At 52.7% G+C, this 18,836-nt stretch overlaps 1 long non-coding RNA gene across 1 annotated transcript; it reads left to right on the forward strand.

Moving 5' to 3' along the window:
* Positions 1–5,802: 5,802 nt before the first annotated feature.
* Positions 5,803–16,996, forward strand: LOC311421003. Its single transcript, XR_014684645.1, has 2 exons — positions 5,803–5,930; positions 16,203–16,996. It is a non-coding gene; the product is annotated as an uncharacterized lncRNA (long non-coding RNA).
* The last annotated feature ends 1,840 nt before the right edge of the window (positions 16,997–18,836 follow it).

An 18,836-nucleotide genomic window follows, 5' to 3' on the forward strand; every position in this document is an offset into this window, starting at 1 on the left:
CTATTAGCCTGGTCTCCTGGATACATTTCAACGTCAGCAGTTTGGGAGGCTGAAATAGCTCCTCTAGGTCATTCAAAAGAAAAAGAAAAAGAAAAATCTTCTGTCTTTCTCTAATTCCTAGGAACTGGAGCCTTGGCGTGGTGAATACAACCACTGTGAATACCACGTGGCCTCTTTCTGACACCTTCTTGTGACCAGTTTTGGGAATAAAGCAATAGGAAGAATAGAAAGAGGTTTGGGTTCATGCCGCTTCCCCAGACGAGCAGGCAAGGCGCACCACCGAGCCTCTCAGGCACTTTGCAGACACTGAATTTGGTGTGAAAAGTAAGAGGAGGTGTTTAAGAAAAAGGAAAAGGAAAAAAAGAAAAAGAGGTTTCCTGGATAGTTCAATTATTAGTTCCCTATTTCTAGTGTAGGAGAGAGTTTGCTCTGGTGAATCCAGGGGTGGTGGTGCTCACCCCAAGGCCACCCATCTGTCCGTCCGTCTGTCCACCCACGTGGGGGTGGAAACATCTCCTCTCCTTTGCATTTGGTGGCTGGGTAGGGGCTGGCCAGGGGATGCCCACGGGCTGCAGCTGAGCAGCTCATGGGGGAAGCCCAGCTGTGAGTGAGCCCCGAGCCATTTCTCCCGTTTGCTTTTCATTTCCTTACCTTCCTTAAGCCCCGACTGACCCAGAGCAGGTCCCCGGCGATGCAGGCTTACCGGTGGCCGGCTGCATGCAGCTGATGCTGCTGGGGCTGCTCTGAATACACAACACGGGGCCAAGGGGAGCAGCCACGGGGCTGGGGGCTCTCAGCACCAGCCCTGGGGTGCTCCGATGCTGCCGAGCAGAATCAGGTCCCTCCTGGCAGAGCTGAGCAGCACGACCACTAAGAAGGACAATAGTACTCTGCTTCTATCACTTATTAGGACAAAAATGTGCGCCCGAGGCATAGTTAGGTGGTTTATTGCTCATCAGCTCTTCTTAAGTCCATCATTAGTGAATCAATGTGTTTGCTGACAGCAGCTGGGGCTGCTGCAAGAGCTGGGCTGGGAAGCACCCGCAGGTACCCGGCCTCTGCCTCATCATGTCCTGCTGTGTCCTGTCCTGCCTTGTCCCATCCCTCCTCCTGTTGTGTGGCATCTGCTGATCCCATCCTGCTGATCCCATCCCACTGCAGCCCTTCCTGCTTTAATCCACCCCCCTGCATCCTATCCCACTGTTCCTATCCTCTTAATCCCATCCTGCTGCATCCTGTCCCACCCCGTCCCGTCCCGTCCCGTCCCATCCCATCCCCCTGTCCACGCTGCCTGGGTGCTGTGGGGCTCAGAGGGAGCAGAGGTGCCCGGGGCTGGAGTAGGGCAGGCAGCAGCACCTCCCCAGGGTGCCGGGCTGTCTTGTTTTCCATTTCTGCAGGCAGAGCTGTTGAAAAATGCAGGAGATGCCCCAGGCAACCTGAACTCTGCATCAACAGTTTTAGCCCTGAGTTTCCCACTTGTTGTTGCTGTTTTCTTTAGCAGAGAAGAGATGTGCTTTTGGAGAGTAAATCTCCAGCAGTGAACGTACAGCTCTGCAAGCAGAGGAGCTGCCTCGGTGCTTTGGGTGCTTTGCCCTAGATTTTACAGCATTAATGTCCCACAGCTGCAGCATTTTCCCCAAAACCTTTCTTGAGGACAGGGCTTGGAAGCCGTTGAGCCCTGTGGTGTGGGCACTTGCTTTGGGCAATTTTTGTTGGGGTTTGGGCAGGGTTCAAGAGTGTGCAGCTCCTCCAGGGCTCGGTGGCAGGATGGCTTTCTGAAAAGGCAGCAGGGGCTGTGCCTATGGCAAACAAGTGCCTATTGCTTTTGTAAAACCATTTGTAGGAGAGGGAGATGACCATAACTTGGGAACCTTTTGTTCTAGCAACTCCAGATGTGGTCCCCAACATCACCCACCACTCCGCCGAGATCTAGAAAATGTCAGGATGCACTAAATACTCCAACAATGAGGTTTAAAGTAGAAAAATAAAATACAAAAAAAAATACAAAATAAAATGCCACAACCCTGTTCATGTTGTCACACTGACCTTCAGCCCCCATGGGGTGCTCAGAAGGCAAAAATTATTTGTATTAATGCTGCAGGCATGGCTCTGGACCTCTGTCCCAAGGCAAAGGGCTTTTCCCAAAGAAAATAAGACCTTTTTTCCTGCTGTGCCAACAGGGGCAATGCCCTGGAGCAGGGAGGGATTTACCCATGACCCCAGAGCAGTGGGGAGGAGCAGGGGGATGATGCACCCAGGACAACCTGGGAAAAGGGGGTTGCAGCAGCCTGCTGCTGTTCAGCCACCCTTTTAAACCTAAAAACGCCTCCTCCAGCCAGCCTGGTGAGGCTCAGGAGACTGTGTCTAACAGGGAGGCAAGCAGCCCTGGAATTATGGCGCAGTAATTGCTTGGTACTTAAAGTCCAGGTCTAGAAGATCTCCAAGTAATAACTCATCGGAAAGATATTGAGCTCTCATCACAAAGAGGAAATATGGTCTCTAAACAGGCAGCTAATGGCATGCCATTTATCTGATGGCAAATCAGCCACGTTCATTACTCTCTGCAGCACAGCCAGAAAGAGAAATACGGAATTAGCTGAGCCGGAGGAGAGCGGGAAGAAGGGAAGGATGCGTTTCCTTACGGCGCTTCTCCAAGGGCATCTCCTGGAACCTGTGCCAAGGGTGATGGCAGAGCGCTCCCTGAGCCCGAGAACACAACTGGGGACAGTGAGGAGCAGGACAAGGGGTGCAGCTGGGGGCTCCAAGGGCTGGGAGGTGCTGGTGGGTGCCCCCTGCCCAGCTCCTCTTTGCCCCGAGACCCCAGGGGCTGAGGTGAGGGCTGCAGCTGCGAGCACCCGGGGAGCTGCCAGCGGCTGGGGAAGCCTCTTGGCGAGCATCTTCCTGCCCGCAGGCAACAGAAATGCACTCCAGTACAATTTTCACACCATTCAGAGCTCTTCCTGAGAAAATCCCTAGCATTATTCAAGGAAACGCTAGGACTGGGGGAATTTTTATTGTTTTTGTTCACCTCTGCCAGAAGTGCAGCTCTGGGAGCGAACAAAGACTAGATAGGCTTTTATCCCTTTCCAGCCCCTGCGAGTCGCCATACCGAGGCTTTGAACGCCTTAGCGCTTCCTCTGCTTTATAGCTTCCTTCCACCCCACTTTTTTTGCTCTCTTCCAGGTATTTCTGGCAGAGGAAATGCCTTTCTGGCTGCCCCGGGCTGTGTCTAGGAGATGGGCAGCACTGTCCAGCCCATGGGGTGCCCGCCTGGGTTGGGTTTGCAGAGATGCCAGGCTGAGCACCCCCATCCACAGGGATGTGACCCCCGTCTGTCATTCTTGATATAAACCTAAACCCCATCTCATCCCTGCATTTTGTAGGATCTGTGCTTTTCCCCTGCAGTCCTGAGTCATGCAGAAACATCAGAAGCAGACGGGGAGGAGGGGGCACCTGCAAAACATCCCAAAACCACCCAAGGGGACAGACAGACAGCGGACACATCCTCTTTTGCCTCAGGGTGATGCTCGGGGCTTGAGCAGAGCTGAGCTCACCGGGATGGTTGGGAACAATCCCTGCTCGTGCCACCAGCCCCTGCTCCCCCCACTCACGTAGTCCCCAGCGCAGCAGCCTCCCGAGGGCTTCGCAGCGCACCCGGGCCGTGCGCACCGAAAGGAAAAAAGCCTCGCTAATTATAGTTTGCATTTCTGTGCACAGGAGAGCGAGTGCTTTCACGGAGAGAGGCTCCTTCATCAATTAATAATCCTTCGTCTCGGAGTTTCGGAGGAAGATGGGGAGAAAGCGGCAGCGGTTTTAATGCTTAATGTGCCTTTTCTAGGGAAACAGGGGCAGGCGGTGGCCTTGGTGAGCGTGGCTGAGGCTGCTGTTGGTTTTGCCTCCTGTTTTCTGCTGGCATTGAGGTTGCTGTTGATTTTGCCTCCTGTTTTCTGCTGGCCAAGGGGAAGTTACGAAGCCCTGAAATAACCTTGCTTTTTTTTGGGGGGGCTGCTTCAAAGAGCAGGGTTTCCTTTGAGCATTACTAAGAATGATCTAGAAACGATGCGCGATTATTTCCTCTTAGTCACCTACAGACTGCACCAGCCATCGCTCCGTGCTGGCCACCAGTCACAAATATTTGTCACTTAATGGGACTTGAGATATGGCCACAGTCCTAAGCCACCACCACCAGGACCAGAACCAGTCCCCAGGACATCCCCACCAGGTCGCAGAGGTGGGAACCCCTCCACGAGGTGACATTTGGGGCTGCCAAGGAGCCCCCCTGAGGCTTCAGCATCCCACAGCAGAGCCCCCCCAGCTGAGCACCCCGCGGGGTGCCCAGCCTGGCGCTCATGCCATGCACATGCTGGGAACAATCATTTGCAAAGTGTGTGCCAAGCCAGGAGCATCACGGATAAATCACTCATAACTGGAAGGCGGTAATAACAGGAGCCTCGGGGGAAATTTGCGCTGCTGAATAACGGATTCTTCTTCTTTTTTTTTTTTTTTCCTTCTTTTTCACTTGAAGTCACTTAACGAACCCTCATGCTGAAATCTTCAGAAAGACTCACCTTAGGGGGTATTGGAAAATATTGATAAATAGCACTTGGCACTTCTGAGGCTCTCAGCAAGTGGCACAAACACTGCTGCAGCACTCAGCCTGGATGCCTCCACGTTTTACTTCCCGTGGATCTTCCTGCCCGTGAGGAGCAGGCACAGACCGGAGGGATGCTGGCATCCCCCTGCACCCCTCACCACAGCCAGATCCCAGGGAAGGCACGGGTATCTCAGCAAAATGATGCCTCCCATCCCAAACTCACCCAAGAAGCAATATATCAGCTGTAAAGCAGCTTCCGCACTTTGTTTGCTGGTAATTTACAGCCCACACTGTGAGCCAGTGTAATATTTGCAAGCAATTAAACAGAGGCTGACTCAACAACAGCTACCTCGGGTCAGATTCTCAAGTGTTCATCGTTCATAATTAAGCCCGAGTTTTCGACAGCAGCAGGGCCCGGGGCTGCCGCGCCGCCTTCCTCTGCCCCAGCAGTGGGTTTGGAGCTGGGGGCGAAGGAGGAATTTTTGGAGGGGGGAAACATCCTCCAGGAGCGGGGTCAAGGCTGGGGGAGCCAGCTCCACCCCAGGGCTCTGCTCCTGCCCTCCCGCTAGGTACGGGCACTGTCAGGTCTCGTTAGTGTCCGCTCTGCCCAGGAGAGGTGAGGAAAAAGGATTTGACTCGGATGTACACCCCTTGCTTGGCTCAGATATAAATCCCTTGCCTGACTCAGATGCACAGCCCTCTGTAAGATTCTCCCTGCAGCAGGGATGGTGCTGCCGACCCTGCTGGGAACTGAGGTTTGGCTCTTGGTACCTCAGGGAAACTGAGGCACGGCACTGATGGGGCTGCTTGGCAGCACCGAGCAGAGCCCGCGGCTGTCCCCGCACCATCCCAGGGTGTCACCCAATTTGGGTCTCTGCCAAACCCCCTCCAGCAGAGCACCCCCCTGCCCATTGCACCCCCCTGATCTGTTTTTCAAACAGCCAAACACCCAAACAGCCCCATTTGGCCCCCTGCTGCTTACGCTTCGGGTTAGCAGTGTTTAGGAAAACGAGCTATTTACCACCTGCTTGATCCCACCGCCACTGGAAGCAGCCCAGCAGTGCCCTGGGTAGTGGGAAAGGCTGGAAAGGGAAGAAAGGGATGGGGACAGCACCGGGGTGACAGCTCTCCCCACACGGGTGGGCAGCTGGGGGTTAATGGGGCTCAGGTGCTATAAAGGGGAGGGCTGGGGAGCAGCAGGGTTTGACATCTCCTGTGATGGTGTTGGGGAGGCAGAGCCAGGAGCTGCTCAGGGGCTTCCTCCTGGCCCTGCTCTGTGATGCTGCACTGCTGGGGACCGTGGTCTGCAGCCACCGGTGTCTCCTGGCACCCAGAGGTACATGGTGGCACCCGTTCTCTGCTGTCTGGTGGCCCTGTTGCGCACAGCTGCTGGGATTTGGGGGTAGGTTTTGGGGTGGGGGGCTTGGTTTTGGGGTTATGGGGAGGTGGGGTGGGACCTGCCCTTGTTCAGCCACAAGGTATGGGGCTGAGTTCTGCAGCTGGGTGCTTGGGGTGCTTTTGGTGGGGGCTGCAGCCCCACAACAGATATAGCAAAGACCCAGATGCCCCCTCCTGCCCTGTGCATGGGAGGCAGCAAACCCAGCCCGAAACAGAGCTGCCTGGCTCTAGCTCCTGGCCCCTGCCATAAATAAAATAAAATAAAGGCATTTCACAGCTAGGGATAAAGTGCTGCAGTCAGTCACAGCAGCTGGGCAGGGACTCTGTGGCCTACAAAACTCCCTCAAGTGCCCAGTGCCACCCCTCGAGGTGACCTGGTGCCACCCTTCCTTGGGACCTCTGCTTCCCAAACGGCCCCTGGGGCATGGCACCTTGCCCAGCACTTTCATGTGATTAAAGGAAGCCTCTGGGCTACGTACTAGCTGCTGAATTATCAGTTTTGCCATAAACCGTTATTCATTATCTGTGTTTCGCTGGGTAACCTGGGCCCTGCTGGAGAAGCGCAGTTTCTTCCGCAGTCAGCTGTATTTTAATAAGTTGCGGTGCGGGTAAAATATCCCCAGAGAAAATCCAAGCATCGTTCCGTTTATCAGCCATGCAAAGTTCAGAATAAAAATATTCCAAGGTGAGGTAATGTAGTGTGACACTGTGCGAGTTAATTTATAAAAGAATTAACTGTGTTTAGAGCAGTTAGAGGAAGAAGTTGCCTTCTCCAGCCAGCGTTGGAGCAGCCCTAAAATGAAATGGACTGGCAGAGAAACATTTCTTCCTTTGAAATGGACTGGCAGAGAAACATTTCATCCCTGTGAGAGGGTTTTGTGCACGTTCAGGTGCTAAAAGTGCAATAAGTGGACCCAGAGCTGCGGTGGGATTGAAGCTCCCTGGGCAGGCCAGTGCAGGAAAATGCTGGTGATAGGAAAAAGCCATCAGCTGGAGCACTGCCACACTGCCTGGAGTGCCTGTGAGCGTTAATTAAGCAGTGTTAATGAGGGCCCTGGGATGATAGAGGCCAGCCAACTCCTTCCCATGCTGTGCCAGCAGGTGCTGAGCAGCCCAGGGACATGGGAGGGTTTCTCCAGCTGCAGCTTGCAGCGATTTGGCCACCACGAGCATCCCTCGTGCCCTGGGGTCCCCAGGCATATCCTGGTACCGTGAGCGCATCAGGATGGGGAATATGAGCAGGAAAGGCATGGCATGAGCCTTCACAGCCCCTGCTTTGGGACTCTGTGCTGCCCTGGTCCCGTACACCTGAGCTGCCACCTGGCCGCCAGCCCCTTTGCTGATGCCAAGAGGCCCTCCAGGGCTGGTGCTCAAATCAATATTTGCAAGCAATTCCTTCCCCTTATCTAGCAGCTTTAGGCTCCGCTGCAAAAGAAGTGAGGAGTCTATTTAGCAGCTATTTTTCAATATAATGATTTATAATGGATCAAGAAAATTAAACTGCTGGAGGAAGAGAGCGCGAGTTCGGGTGCTCCGATGGCCTAATGAAGTCCCATCAAAGTTCCCGTTTGTTGTCAGCTATTAATTCAGTCCCCGATTCAGTCTCCAAATTACTTTCCCTGGAACTGAATCTAAATATGAAAATCAATTAAGAAGGGAACTAGTAGCTACATCTGGGAGAAGGGAGAGGAGGGAGGGATGATGACGAATCACCCAGGTCCTCTCGAGCATGCAAATTAACATTTAGAGTGTATTTTGAGGAAGGGGAGCTTGGAAACACTGCTTCACAGAAACCACTAGATCAATTTTCCAAGCCTGAGTGCTTGAGATTCTTCAAAGTTACTGAAGGCTCTGTCTTGGGATAAAAATATAAAAAAGACAAGAAATCAATGCTGATAATTAATTTAACACAATCTATTCGTTCTCTCTTCTTCCAGTCAATGCGAAGAGAAAATCATACAGTAGCTGAATTTTACATTTCCACCGAGATTGTGCTGGGACAAAATGAATAAGCGATCATAAATTACTTCAAAAGCTCGGCTGTGTTGTTGGGAGTGGGGCTTTTTAATTAACTGGAGGGATTTGTCACCACTTCCCCAGCTGCCCCTGCGAGGGGAAGCGATTGCCATCAGACGTGCCTGGGCAGCCCAGCCTTGGGCAGATGATGTGACTGCAAACCAGAATCTGGATGAGCTCTAAGTTGGAAAACATCGGTGCCTGCTCCCCAGCTCCCTTTTTTAGGGTGATTGTTTTATTTCTAGTTTTTAGCACTGATTTTGCTGGGTACCTGGTTTAATGTGTGAATGGGGCAACTCATGTCCCAGCTGGGATCTTACATGAGTCATGCAAAGAGGATCCAGGTGGGTTTTTATGTGGAATTCCCCAAAATTTGGGGCTTTGTGGGGTCTCTAGATGGTGCTGGGCTTGGGCCCTGCAGCGGGGCGAGCAGGCACGGGCAGCGCGCAGAGAGGAGCTGCCTTTAATTATTCAGAGCTCATCTTCCCTCCTGTTAAAAACAAATGGGAAGTGGATGGATTTGGGTAATGAATCCCCGGTAGGGTACTTAGGTTTAAAGCAAAACCTGTCCAGTTAAATGTATCCTGTGGAAATGGATTTGATTGCTCTCATCTTCCAACTTCAATCTGGTGGCGGTGTTAGCATACTGCCAGGCGCATGGGCTGTGCGGGGAATATAAAAGGTAAAAAATAAGAGAGAAAAGTCATCCCACAAAGGGGGCGCCTCCCTTTGTGCCTCCTGCCTTGGGTCTGGGCTGGAAGGAGCAGCCATCCCGCTGTCCCCTCCTGGGGAGGGGAACAAGGCCCTGCTGGATTGTCAGAGCTACTCAGGGCAGAGCTTGCTGCCGGGAGCAAGAGGATCTATATATATATATTTATTTTTTTTTTCTCCCAGGGCAAAATCCTTACAGTTCTTTTCAGTGCAGTTTAGGGATGCTGGATTGTGCCTCTGGGTCCTGGCTCGTTGGTTAACTCGATCGTATCCAGGAGCAGTTAATACATAATACCAAAACCTAAAGCAGCTTGAGCCAAGTGCAGAGGACACCACTTGAGAACATGCAGAACCTTCCGAAATCCCCTCCCAGCAGCCGTCGGAGCGGTTTGTCATTTAGCTCAGCGCCGAGTAGCCGTCTGTCTGCCCTGTGTGCTCACACACAGGTTTCCAAGAGGGAGAAAAAAAGGGGGGGAAAAAAAAAAAAAACCTTTGTAAGGATCCCAGCGGCAGGGAGCTGCTGCCAGCAGAGCCAGACACTTGTACCATGCTGGAAACAAACGACGTGCTGGGCAGCTGAGCCTGCTCGCTATTGAAAAGGAGAAAAAAATTCATCCGGCGCTTTAGAGTAACGGATGGCTTCTGGAACAGCGAGGGCAGCCGAGGAAGAATTGCATTTATTATCCCTGTCATGTCTTTTATTAGCAAAGTTATATCACTGGCATTTTTCTTTCTGCTTTCTCATTGTTTTCCCGCAACAGCCGCCACCTTTCCCTTCACTGTGTCGTGCGGTGGGGCTGGGCCAAGAGTTACAGTTTTTGGGGATGTGTGGGTATGGCAAGGGGTGCTAAAAAGGGGTGGTGGGCACATTCAGCCCCCTCCATCCTTGGGCTATCCCCAGCACGTGGCATGGCCTGGCTGCTCCCTGCAGGGTGCAGGCGGCGCTGATGCATTGCCTAAGCTGTCTCCTTCAGGCCTCTGCCATCCCAGAACAACCAGTGCTCCCAGCTCACCAGGAGCCTGGGATGCCTGGGCAGGCTCTTGTGCCCCTCTGATCCCCACCGATGTGCTGTGAGCCCCCCCAGCTCCAGGGGCAGGTCCTGCAGCTGCACCCCGCCTGGCTCCTGGCAGAACCGGGCCTTGCACTGGCTTTTATTTCCCCTCTCCCCCCTTCACGAACAATCTCCTTGCAGATGAGGTTCCTGCGATGGATATTGGCCACGATCCCAGTAGGGCAGGCGATCACGTTCAATTATTTTATTAGATGTGGCTCATTGCTGGGACTGCAGCTCGGTGCTGTGCCCGCTCCTAGGTCCGGAGCTGCCTCTGCCCTGTGGACGGGCTGGGCCACCTGGCAGCTGCTTAAAATGAAAGGATTGCTATATTTTCTGTCTTGAATATGATACAAATGGCGTATCAAAACATATAAATGGGGCTGGGTGAGGTGCACACTTCTGGGGAAGTTGCTTTGGCTGCGTTTGGAGTTTTTGCCGAGTTTCTGCCCCTGGTTTTAGTAGCAACAACCTCCAGCTGCAGGGCAGGAGAGTACCAAGCAATGTTTTTAGGCCAGGGCCAAGGTTTTGCCTTGTCAGGCAGCTCCACAGCTGCTTCTTCGTGTTTGCTGTACAGGATCAGGCTCTGCTCCCATAACAAGCAAGGGGCTTTGGGAGCGTGCCTGTCCCATGCAGCCCACTGGGGTCCCCAGTCCCTCCAGCCACCTCCCTTCTGTCCTGGTTGTGTCTAAGTGCAGCTCTCCCACGTTGCCTCCCCCAAACCAGTGCCTGCAGCAGCCTGTGGGGCTTTCCAAACACCCATTTCTCCATCCTGTGGGGGATTTTGCTCTCTCCCTTGGGAGATGCTGCCGGGCAATGCAGGAGCAAGGCACTTGTTAAAATGCTCTGAGGATCTGTGTGCTCTCCACAGTCCCAGCAGTGATGGAAACAGGTCTGAAGGCACAGCGAGCTCGTGGTCTGCTTCCTTGGCACGCAAAGCCGAGGGGAAGAGGGAACCTGTGTGGGGCTGAGTGGCTGGGGCACTGCACAGGAGCAGGCAGGACCTCCCCAGCCCTGGTTCATCCATTTCTCCTGCAGCAAGCAACCCGGGAGGCTAGGACAAAGCAAATTTGCTTTATTGCCACCCTCAAATAAACCTGAGTATCCTCTGAGGCCCTGCTACCCCTGTCTCACAGCTGAGGAAGGGAAAAGCCCCTATGGAGTGTGCAATCAAAGCAGGGAAGGGAGCACACGTAGTCCTTAGCACTGCCCAGAGGCGAGCAGCACAGAGGAGGAGAAGGCGGCGATGAACACACCCCGCTAATGGTGTAAGCGTTACATGCCAGGCAGCACGGCACCCTGCAAGCTGCAGGATTTAATCAAAAAGACACTGTCAGCCTAAATAGCATCAGCAGGAGAGGCACCCAGGCTCGGCGTCGTGGTGGCAGCAGCAGCTGTGGAGAAGGTGCCAGACTCGGCTCGGCACTCAGGACCCGAAATGCTCCTGTTTCGAGGGCTCGTGGTGATGGCAGGCCCTGGGCACAGCCGGCTCTGCTTGCTCCTTGCAGCCTGGGCATGGGCATGTGAAGATTTTCCTACTGGTGTTGTCTTGGCTCAAGTTTTGGCAGGTTGGTTCCTACTGATTTTTGGGGTCGGTGCCTAAGTGTGTCAAACAGGGGTGCTTGGAGTGAGGTGAGCCCTGGAGCCGGGCTGGGTCAGCTTGGTCAGCTTCCTTCTCGTGCCACTGAAGGTGACACCTCTGGGACTTGTCCCCAGGTAGTGCTGTGGCAGGGGAAGAGTTATTTGCACGCAAGAAAGCTTCTAAAATGAGATGCAGAAAGCTTTGGTGAGAGCACAGCCATGGGATGCACCCTGCAGGTGCAGGGAAGGAGGGATCCCTGCTAAAGCCCAGGGGGTGGCTGGTGACGCTCCTGTCACAGCCCCTGGCTGGGACCCACAGATCCCTGTCCCCAGGGTGCTGGTGCCACCACTCCCGGCTGTTGCCCACAGCTCTCGCCCTGCCCTTCAGTGCCAGAGGGATCTGCCTTGCCCTTTCACTCCGCAAAGCTGCTCCCTTCTGGGGTCAAAATTGTTCATCCCTCCCCTGTCTGCTGGCTCCGTAAGAGGAAAATCGGCTGCTGGCTCAAGTGGCACCATGCTAATGGAGCGAGAGGTTTTATTTGCCATCAGGCTCAGGGTCAGGCAGGGAGTGCTGCCTGTGCAGATCATTATCGGTGCATAATGATGCCAAGTGTGTCACCTCCCTGGCCAGCAAGGCTCCGCAGCTCCCTCCCTTTCTGCTCCCCTTTGAGCTTGTTGCTTTCCAAAGCTCCTGGGAATGGAGGGATGGGAGGTGAGGAGGAGGAAGAGAAAAAGGCTCCGAGGCAGGGGAAGGGCGGCAGTGCGAGGGCTGCCTGATCCAGAACAAACGCCAGGGGCTGTGAGTATTTACTTGTGCTGTTTTTTAATGCTTTTGCAGTCTTTGAACTTGTGGTTGCCCCCTTCAAAGGGTCCAACAGCCCCTTCGGGAGGGGATTCGGGGAGCTGGGGTGCGATGGATGCTGCAGGTGGGTAAGTCCCAATTCTGTTCCCATCACACCTCCCCTCTGCCCCATGTCGTTGTATTCTCACACACAGACACTTGCACACCAGGACTTTTATTCCCAAAGTGCCTGGGCATGGCAAGGAGCCCCGGTAGCTCACAGCACCCACAACAACCAAGCCACACGGCATGGTGGAGGCACAGAGGAGCAACCTCTCAGCCATTCACACCTCCCTGAAAGAGCCCCACAAGCACCAAAATAAGAAATCTGTCCCGTTAATGATGGCAGGTAGTGGTCATACTTGTTCAGCCGTGCCTGTGTCCACAGGTACCCCACAAAAGCATCGAGGGGTGGCGAGGAGCACATGTCCTGCCTGTGGTTGTGAACCTGCAGCTCCAGCACTGCGGGCACCCAGGGGTTGGCAGGATCCAGCACACCCCAGCAGCCCCCCTCTGCCCCAGCACGGCAGTTTTACTGCTTTCTGCCTTGGATTAACTCTGCAAATGTACCTAAACACTGCGAGTCTGTGACCCTGCTAAGCATGTGTGTAGGGTGGGGTATATATCCTGCAACTTAGCCAGGGATTCTTACTTATCCCACTATAATTGTGTGTGTGTATAGATAGATTTGTAAGTTGATATCCATCAATGTGCTGGAAAAAAAGAGAAGTGTATTTTTTTCAGGTAGGGAAACTGAGGCACGGGGAGGCTGGCTTGCACCTGGAGTCCCTGGGTGCAGAAATGAAGCTTCTGAGCTTTTATTCGTCTTGCCCCAGCAAAGGGACGAGCCCCTGTGGCCACCTCGGTGCCAGCCCTGCCTGCTCAGCCGCTCCAGCCGGGTTCTGCAGACCCTCGGATCTCAGTGCACAAAACCACACCGGGCTCGGGGCAGCAGCTCGGTGCCCAGGGGGTCGCTCCTCTCTGATTGTGCCTTGGTGCTGTTGACAGAGGATGTGTTCATTAAGCCCATCTAATCTTTATTTCTGAGACCATTTGCAAGCAGCTGCTCTTTGGCAGTTTGTTCCCTGCTTCGGCTCATCTCTTTTGTCAGGTGCAGCATGAGTTCAATTGTGCAGAGTGAGCTGTTCGCACGCAGGGAGTGAGGGTTTCTTTATGTGCCAGGTACATTTCCTTGTCCAATATTGTTTGGAAAAGGATTTCTCCTCCAAATGAGATCCACATGGGCCCTTGTGGGGACAGAAGGTACCGGTGTGAACTGGGACCAGGGAGGGTTTTGTTTGGTTTTCTGCTGCTCCTTTATTTCTGCCAGGAATGAAAGCAGCGGCATCGTAGCCACAAAGGCAGCGGTTTCTTGGAGGAGAGCCAGGCTGGTTTGACACTATGTTCCCTCAAATGACAAGAATCAAAAGAAAAAAAAAAAAAAATCCAGCAGCCACCACTCTTGCTCCGGCATCGCTAATCCAACAGCTGAGGGTTTATTTGTACTGACTAAGCTGAAGTGAGCAACTTAATTCCCTTTTAATTCTCTTCAGAAGGCCTCAGAAAGCTTAATAGCTGTTTTCTTGCATGAAATTAGCTCGGATTCGCCCCCCAGCTCTCCTGGGCTCTGTGGCCTTGGTGGTTGGGTTGGTTTTTTTATTACCCCTTCCCAATAAGTGTCACAATTTGAGCCCAGGAGTGGGAATAATGAAGCTGCTGGTGAGCTGTCCCCTTCGTCCCTGGCTGTGGGGACAGCCTGGGGGTGGCCTTGCTCTGTCCCTGCGTGTGATGGCGAGGAGCTGTCACCCTGCCATGGGGCCACCCTGGCATTGGGCAGCCAGGGCTCAGCCCAGCGCGTCCCTTTGGGGCCTTTCCCAATGCCCACATCTCTAAAAGCTGCCTCTGAGTGTTTGTTATCACTGACCATGAGGTTTGTCACAGGGATGGCAAAGGTGCTCAGCGATGGCTCTTCTCTGAAGCCACCGAGCCCTGCCCCGAGACCCTTGGTGGAAAAAAATTATCCTCAGGAACTCCTCAGGAAGCCTGGCAAAGCATCCTGCTGCCATTCTGGGTTACTGCAGCCCACCCATTCCCCATCCGGCCCTGGTGGACACGAGGAAGTCTTTGCCTACAAGAGCACCTTGAACAAATAGATTAAAAAAAAAAAAAAGTGAAAATCACATCTTTAATCAGCATGGACTTTTGGATTGATTTATGGGTGTCTGTTGCAGAGTAGGGACTGCTCTGCTACATGTTGAATGACATTTGGAAGAATAGAAATGGGCTTGGAAATTGCTTTTTTTTTTTTTTTTTTCTATTTTTTGTGTTAGAGGAATGTCAGAGCACACGTGGCTGGGTGTCGGGGTGGTGGAATCAGGGAGTCCCCAAATTCATTGAGGAAGGTTAGCAGTAGAATGGGGCTTTTACTCTCCTGTAATATTTGATATCTGTCATGTGAACTTTAACCTACAACTACAGGTATCTAATTTGGAATTCGTTGCTTTTTTTTTTTTTTTTTTTTTTTTTTAACTAGAAAATGATAATTACAGGAGATATTTGCAGGGAGAAGGCCTGGTCTTGATGGTTTTTAGTGAGGGAAGCTGGGGAGTATTTCCAACTTTGCCTACATCGTTCGTTGCTGGTGCAAAATTGCTTTTCATTTGGAGCTGAAGCTGGTGTGCTGTTTTGAAGTGAAAAACCAAATCACTCCCTGGGCTCGGTGAGCAGCTCCCTAGGGCAGTGGCTGTGCCGGGGGGCTGCGGAGGCAGGACAGGAGGCTGGGGTGGAGGAGCTGCCTGGAGGCCACCCACTGCCCCCAGGAGCACCCCCTTGTCCCTTGGGAGAGCACCGCAGTCACTCCCTGTGCTCAGGGCGAAGCCTCCTGCAATGGTGCAGCCCAGGATGTGGCCAGAATTGGGAAGGGAAGGATGCTATTTATTAGGGAGACACTAAACAAACAGGTGGGTTTGTGGCTTTGGGGGGATCTCAGCCAAGCTCATAGCCCTGCTGCTTGGAGCACCGTGCCCTGTGCCAACCTGCAGACCTCTCACTGCCCCAAAATCGTCCTTTTGGCATGCCACCGAGCTGCCAGCGGCGATTCCTCCAAAGGAACTGACCCATTTCTCTCTTCTGTTCCCCCACAAGGCTTCCAGCAGCCCGGGCAGCCACTGCATCCCTGCCCAGAGTCTGCTGAGCCCCAGCAATGAAGCTCAGGGCCTGGGACCCCCCCCCATCTCCTGCAGCCCCCCCGGGCCCCCAGCAACGATGCTCAAGGCCTTGGCCAAGGGCTGTTGGCCCCGAGGGATGCGGGGGAAGGTGGCGAGCCCAGAGCCAGCCTTCAGTGACACCTAGTGGCAGCGGGGACACTCCCAGCACTGGTTCAGGGTGACGAGGCTTTTTTATTATCCCTAAGGGTTTTAAATTTATCTGCACAGCTTTGTGGGTTATGGCTCCGCATCCCTCCTCCGACAGACAGGAGGGCATCTGCACGGGTGGGCGCAGGTGGGTTTCAGAGCACCCCACTTGTGACTTCAATCACAAAGTCTTTTTTTTTTGCTATTTTGCACCTAAAGGGAGGAAGTTTTGGCAGGACAGGCTAGCCGGGGTCAGCTTTGATCTGCTCAGCTCCTTGAGTGAGGAGATCAAAAGGGAAAGGGAAAAGGAGGCAGCAGCAGGTGAAGGGGTGTTGATGCTGCAGGATGCATGCAGTTGTGTTTCTCCTCCTGGAGTGGGTGGTACACCACCTGGCCTCGATGCATGACAAGGACAAGAGGCGATGCTGACCTGTACTTGCAAATGCCACCAGCAAAACCCAAGCTGGTGCAGCCACCCAGCCCCATCCATCCCTTAGCACTGCCCCCACGGGAAGGGATTCTCAGGCTGGGGCTGAGCGTTGGTGCCTGGAAAGGCTTTTCCTCCTCCACCAAAAAAAAAAAAAAAAGCCAAATCTGGTTGACTTTGTTGCAGTGGAAATGGTTTTATGGGTTTATTTATTTATTTTTATCAACAGGGATCTGAACTTCCCTCCTGAGGTGACACAAAGCCCAGTTCAGCCTCCACACTGCTGAGAACTGCTGTTGCTCTAACAAGAGTGGATATAAATCTCACAGATGTTTTTTTTTTCTTCCTTTCAAATGTCCTTATTGCTGCCCAGAGTGGTGTGTGCACACAGGGAAGGAGCTCCTTTGCTCCCTCACACTAGAGATGTGGTTGGTTTGCAGGCCTCAGACAGGTACATGTAGTATGAATATCCCAATCCTGCCTCAACAGCAGGAGGAGCACGGTGTGGGCAGCCTGTTGTGACTTTGTGCTGGAATTACCTGGAGGTGAAACTCCCCGAGAAGCTGGGACCCTCCCCAAGCAGCCCAGAAGCTCTTGCCCCATGTTCCCGTGTCCCCATTTGGGGGGATGAAGGGCCTGCAGTGGCTGTCCCCCCCAAAAAAAACTGACAGATCACTGCTGTCCCATGCACAGTGTCTGAGGGCGTGCTGCCATCCCAAGCAATGTGGTGTTTCCCCATGATAAACCTTATCCAGCACAGCACGGCACAGACGCTGCTGGAGATTGTGTGACCGTAACCCAGCCTGGCACTGGCATCGCTGGAAGGGCTTAGCATGAAGAGAACAGTTCTCCCCATGTCTGCAGGTGTTGTAGCTTTCAGTGCTAATTATTGCGTGTTTTAATTCATCCATAACCAATATAATCTTCAAAGCTTAAATACATCTTGATGCGATGCTTCCATTGTCATTCCCTTTTCCTTTGAACTCCTGCGAGGAAGCCTCTGAGACCCCACAGCTATTGCTTTGTGTTTGCTTTTAATCAGCTTGCGTTTCTGCTGAAAAACAAACAATACCACAACGGTTTCTCCTTGGAAACTTCCACACGTTTCCAAGAAGAAGAGAGCGTGAAAGCATGATTTTTTAATTGCTGAATTCCTTTCCTTGATGTCTTCCTTTCTTGTTATCTGTTTCGAGGCAAAGGGAATGGCTCAGTTAATTTAGTGGGGGAATCGGAGGGTGCATGTGTAAGTGGAAGCATGGTGACAGCATCACGTTGGTGTGATGCCAGGGATGTCACCAGGATGTCCCCACAGGTGCTGGCCCAGCCGGGTGAAGCTGCAGCGCCTGCCCCAGCCCAATGCCCGATGCAGCCACGGCGCCTGTAGGGAAAAGCAGTGAGTTTGGGATCGTTTTTTTGCTTCTCATCTTTGCTCCCTGCTGGAGCTGATTTATCCCTGCAGCCTGCACAGCTACATCCAAGCGGGGCATGTTTCGCCTTTGTGCTACAGGAGATCGCTGTAAATTATTAGCTTCTTTGTGTCAGCTGGAGCCCGACGCAGCCCATAAAACTTTCTGGCCATGTTATTGCGCTGGAGCGTGGCACCGGGCTGCTGGCAGCAAGCTGCCCAGGGGAGAGGTTGCCAGCTCAAAGGATGCGTTATTCTCCAGCATGTCCCCATCCCTGTCCCCAGGATCGCTCACAGGCTCTGTGAGCACGTCTTTCTAGCACAGTGCAGCCTCCAAGGGGAGAGACCTGTCCCGGCTGCCCACCCCTTCCCAAACAGCCTCCAACCTGTTCCAGCTCTGCAGGGGCTGTGCCCACCCCTCCTGTGCCAAAGCACCCTGCAGCGCATGCTTGACACTTGCAGCTGGAAGAATTGTTGTTGTTCTTATTATTATTTATTAATGATTATCTCTGAGCATAGAATCGGTGAGATTAAAATTCAGAGGTCTCTGGGTGAGATTGCAGCCTGTTCGATATATTATCAGTAAGTGGTGCGCGCACAAGGGTGGGGTGGGGAGAGAAGGGGATCTCACGAGAGCCACAAAAACCGGACTTTTAATTTAAAACTATCCTTCACTGACTTGTGCATCTCTCCTGCAAGCCTATATTTTATTTCCCCCTGTGCAGCAGTAATCAGAAGGTAACAAGGGAGAAGGGGAAGCGGATTATCTTCCAGCTCTATCTGGCTGATTTCAGGGCTGTAAATTATAGATATATATGGTACAAAGGAGTGCTGGGATATTAATTTCTGTTGTTGAAAATCACAGACCCTCTGCTTTAATTTACTGCTAAATAATAAATGACATTGTAAGATACTCAGCAAAGATAAAGATGCCCCAGTAAATCAAAGAGCTCATAAGCACTTACGGATCAGTCTATCTTGTATGTGTACTTAAGTGGTTTATATTGTTCTCACAAAGCAGAAATAAGCAGGCGTTTAACTGATGTTATCTGCCAAAATAAAGGATGAACCTGTGAATCAAACAGTTCCCTGCAAATCACCATTTGCATTTGCAGAATTAAATGGGAAGTGGTGCTTCAGGGATTCTAAAAGGCTCTTAGCACCAAACCTGCCCTACTGGAGGCGGTGGATGATGCTGGCAAGGAGAACAGCTGGGAGGTTTGGTAGGGTTTGCCTGCACCTCACCAGAGAGGAATGCCATGTGCTTTTTAGAGTCACTTTGGCCAGTGCTTGTTCCTATACTCCATCTCCTGGCTCCAGATGTGTTTTTTCTCTCCTCCCCGGATCCACTCGTACCATGCAGTAGAATGCAATGGCAGAGCTGATAATGATCCCATGGGAGAAGCAGGAGCTCCTAGGCGGCCATGAGATGGATGCTGGGCTCGTGCACAGCCTCGA

The sequence above is a fragment of the Aythya ferina genome (genome assembly GCF_964211825.1).
Source record: "Aythya ferina genome assembly, chromosome: 18".
Classification (NCBI taxonomy): Eukaryota; Metazoa; Chordata; class Aves; order Anseriformes; family Anatidae; genus Aythya; species Aythya ferina.